General features: G+C 38.7%; 1 non-coding gene across 1 annotated transcript; it reads right to left on the bottom strand.

Annotated features, from left to right (window-relative positions):
* Positions 1 to 1,353: 1,353 nt before the first annotated feature.
* LOC112923728 (U6 spliceosomal RNA) lies at positions 1,354 to 1,459 on the bottom strand. The gene has a single exon (XR_003235746.1). It is a non-coding gene; the product is annotated as a U6 spliceosomal RNA (small nuclear RNA).
* Positions 1,460 to 4,777: the final 3,318 nt, after the last annotated feature.

Here is a 4,777-nt window from a genome sequence, read left to right as displayed (position 1 = left end):
TTTCTAGGGATGCATCCATGTCTTCCTGATTGCTTAATTTGTTTCCATATAGTTGCTCATAATATGTTCTCAAAATCGTATGTATTTCCTTGGTGTTGGTTGTAATCTCTCATGTTTCATAATTTTATTAATTTAAGTCTTTTTTTTCTTTTGGATATGTCTGGCTAGGGTTTTATCGATCTTATTAATTCTTTCAAAGAACCAGCTTCTAGTTTTATTAATCTGGTCTACTGTTCTTTTGGTTTCTTTTTCATTGACTTCTGCTCTAGTCTTTATTATTTCACTTCTCCTGCTAGATAGAGTACCCTGGGCTATAGATTTTCCTCTTTTGGCACTTTTTTTTTGTTTTTATTTTTTTCCAGATTTATTTCTTTATTTTTAGAGAGAGAATAATAAAGAAGGTAGATGGATGGAGGGGCAGATGGAGAGGGAGTGAATCTCCAGCAGACTCCCAACTGAGTGTAAAGCCTGATGCAAAGCTTGATCCCAGGAGCCTGAGATCATCACTTGAGCAGAAACCAAGAGTCAGATGCTCAACTGCCTGAGCCACTGAGGCTCCCCCTGCGCCTTGAATATATCATGTCACTTTCTTCTGGCCTGAAAAGTTTCTGTTGAAAAATCTGCTGATAGGCTTATGGGGTTTTCCTTGTATGTAGCTGTAGATGTTTTCTTTTATCCTAGTTCTTTTAGAATTCATTCTTTGTAATTACTTTTTGTCATTTTAATTACTGAGTGTCTTGTTGTGGACCTCCTTGGGTTGATTTTTTTGGCAGTTCTCTATGCCTCCCTGATCTGAATTTATGCTTCTTTCCCCAAACTCGGGAAGTTTTCAGCCTTTATTTCTTCAAATAAAATTCTGCCCCCTTTGCTCTCTCTTCTTCTTCTGAGATTCCTATAATGCAAACATTATTACACTTAACAGAGTCAACTGAGTCTCCTAAAACTATTCTCATTTTGCATAATTTTTTCCCTCATCTACTTAGCTTAGTTACTTTCCATTACTCTGCCCTCCAGGCTATTGATTTATTCTTCTGCTTCTTCTAGTCTGCTCTTTATCCCATCTGCTATTTTAATTTCAGTTATTGTGTTCTTCATCTCTGATTGTTCCTTTTTATCTCTTTTTTTTAAGTGTCCCACTAATGTCCTCTACTCTTTTCTCAAGTTGAATGAGTCTTTATTATCATTACTTTAAATTCTCGATAGGGCATATTGCTTATCTCTGTTTCGCCTAGGTCTCTTGCTATAATTTTATCCTATTCTTTCATTTTTGATATATTCTTCTGTTTGCTTATTTTGTCTAGGTCTCTTGTCTGTTTTTGTGTGTTAGGAAAGTCAGCTACATCAGTTGCTCTAAAAAATATGGAACACTTCATGTATTTGTGTGTCATCTTTGAGCAGGGGCCATGCTAATCTTTCTTTTCTTTTTTTTAAAGATTTTATTTATTTATTAGAGACACAAAGAATGAGAGAGAGAGAAAGAGAGAGAGGCAGAGGGAGAAGCAGGCTCCATGTAGGGAGCCCAAGGTGGGACTCGATCCTGGGTCTCCAGGATCACGCCCTGGGCTGAAGGCAGCGCTAAACCACTAAGCCACTGGGGCTGCCCCATGCTAATCTTTTCTGTACAGTTCCAGTTTTTTAGTATATGTGCTTCCAAAGTGAGTACTTTAGTTCCTTTTTTGAAGTTGCCTTATCAAGTTGAATGAAACTCAATTTTATAAGTTTCCTTTCATTGTATAATAAAGAATTTCTCTGCTATTTTTCCTGAGTTCTTATGAGGGAGCTTCTTTCTAAATCCTTAGAATTTTTTTAGTGACAGGAGTGTTCTTGTTATTCACTGTGGGGCCCCAGCATTACCTCTGAGTTTATACTAACTCCTGGTGGAACCTTAGATGTTAGCATTGGGATTGGCCAAGTTGGAAAAAGGAACTGTATAATTAGAGGATTGAGCTTTGGTTCAGGGGATATTAACCTGACCTCCTGGCCTCTGGGGAAAAGAGAGGGGCTGGAGATTGAGTTCTGTCATGTGCTCAGTGATTATTACACCAAGGTTTAGTTGAACCCTGATATACATACATTGATGTGCTGGGAGTGTGACATGTCCTAGAGACATAGATGCTTTGTGGTTCTTACCCTCGTAGACCTTGATCTCTTCATTTGGGTCCTTTTGACTTGTGTTCTTTGTAATGCAACTGTAATCCTAAGTTTAGCAGTTTCTTGAGTTCTGTGGATTATTCTAGTGAATTTATATGCAGCTCCAAGTCATTTATAGGACAGCAGTTATTTTCAGATCTTAATTGTTTTCTTGTGTATATATTTCCCTTGGCCAGATTCTAGAGGGGAGGAGAGTCAGTCAGCATGGGATTTGGGCAGAAAAGTTGCCTCAGTCCCTTGATATCCTCAATGATTTCTGATTTTTATTGTGATGTTGCAGACTAAGTATTATGTTATTATTCCATTTTACAGATGAGGAAGGTGAGACTCACAGATATTGGGAAGGAGTTATTATAGTTAAAACTCAAGGCTCTTACTGTGTATCATAGATGTGCCCTAAAAATTTCAATTGTATGAACTGTTACATTATTACTTATCACTTCTATGTTGTCCTTCCTAACCCATAATCATAATAATAACAAAATCGCTAGCATTTGTATTATTTAATAATTGCTAAGAATTTTTCTAAGGTAGTGTGTACATATGTGCATGTATGCATGTCTTGGTCTGTTTGGCTCCTATTACAAAATTCTGAAGACTGTGTGGTTTATAGACAACAGAACTTTACTTTTCACTATTCTGGGGTCTGGGAAGTCCAAAATCAAGGCACAGGAAGATTCAATGTCTGGTGAGGGTCCACTATTGTCAAGGGAGTTCTCTGATGCCTTTTTTATAAGGACACTAATTCCATCCTAATGACCTGATTACCTCCTAAGAGCCATACCTCTAAATATCATCACACAGTTGAGAAGTGGTGAAATCAGTATTTGAATCTAAGTTGATTGGCTGTGGTGTTCATATTCTTAGTCACTAAAGTATAATGCTTCTTAGAAAAATTGTGACAGCTGCTAATATACTGGGGCAATCACTGTGTGCCAGGCATAACACATGCCTGTGTTACCGTATTTAATTTCCTTTACCATCTCGTACTAGAATCTATTATTAACCCATTTTTTTAGATGAGGAAGCCAAACTACAGAGATATTAAATACTTGCTCAAGGCTATCAAGTTGGTTTAGCAGAGCTCACACTGCTGTGCAAAAGAATCATCCCAGTTCTCTAACTTGCTCAAGGAAGAATATTTAGGTTGACAAGACTGGCCAAGAGGAGGGTAGTTTCCCCTTTGTGGACCTTGTAGAAAGAAAAAGAGAGAAATGAGTAGGGGTACTATTGAGAATTGCTCACATATGCCCTTAAGTTAAGACACCAGAGATAATTCATAGATGGGAAGATATCCCTGAGTTACTTGTGGCCAACATTAGAATAGTAAATCCTCCATCCTTGTGGGAATATGTGTTGAGGAGCTCCTTTCCAGTTTACAGTTCTGAGAGGATTGTCAAGTGCCTGGTGTTCCTCTTGTTTCTGCCTCTCCAGGCAGCCAAAAGACAGATTAGGCTGCAGTTTTTGCTGAAGATGGCCATTCTGCAGGTTGTTCATACATGTGATAGGTGTATTTTTTTTCTCACGCCATTCTGCTGTGGACAGGAATTACTGACTTACACCCTCTCTGTCACATCTTTTCTACTTTCACAGTCTCTGTTTACAGATCCTAGAGGATCAAACCTTACTTTTATAAAACTGCAACTTAACAGGCTTTTACCATGAAAGGAAGACAAACCTTTTAAAATATATATCTTTTAATTGTTTCATTTAGGAAGAGAAAGAATAAACTATAAATAATTTTTACACGGTTGTGTACACAGATAATTATTCCTCTAAAAAGAGTAATAGAGACAACAAAGTATGCCTAGTGGGGTGCACAGCAGTGTGCTGGCAATATTGATCTGGGGACTGGAAGCTTGTTATCAGATAAGAAATTAAAAGGAAGAACCGTGCAGCTCACTCATACTCTGCGTGAGCACACGGCATCTGTGCTCTGGGTTCAATGCTGGCTTCCCATCTGCTTGGTGACACAATTTAAGGAGTCAAGGTGGAGACTGTGATCTATGAGCTTATGGTGATTGGATCTTCACTCCTGAACTGTGCCTCTTTCTCAGCAGGGGCTGGTGACAGCTGAAATACTGAAGTCCTCTTGGGAAGAATTCTATATCGGGACTCTTCAGGCAGGGAGGTCCCAGGAGAGGGCCATCAGAGGTAGAATGAATGTCCTTTTTATCCTGCAGCAGCCTAAATATGTTGACTTTCACTGGCCCCTGGCAGAGTTGTCAGGCACTAACATTTGGCTTAATTTAGTGATGACAGTTCCGGAATAAGGGAAGGTAGGTAAAAGCCAAACTGACAGGGGAATGGGCTCAGCGTCCTTTCTTCTTTTCTTGTTTCCCACTCCAACACCAACTCTTGAGTTTTCTTTCTCAGTTAAATTTGTTAGTTGGTCCCAGCACCATTTATGCTGTCATCCTGTCTGGTAGCCCTGGAATCATTTTCTACTTCTTTTTTATTTCCCATGTCCATTAGCCATCTCAGTCTGGCATGTGACTTTTGAACCTTTTTTTTCAGAAGAGACCATCCCTTCTGTAATTGAGATTTGTCCTAGATCAGATTATTCTCATAAGAGAGCTTCCTAACCAGTTTCTCTACCATCAGTGTAGCCTTCTCCAATTTAAGA

This window comes from Vulpes vulpes, chromosome 2, assembly GCF_048418805.1.
Source record: "Vulpes vulpes isolate BD-2025 chromosome 2, VulVul3, whole genome shotgun sequence".
Classification (NCBI taxonomy): domain Eukaryota; kingdom Metazoa; phylum Chordata; class Mammalia; order Carnivora; family Canidae; genus Vulpes; species Vulpes vulpes.
This window is presented reverse-complemented; position numbering and strand designations above follow the sequence as displayed.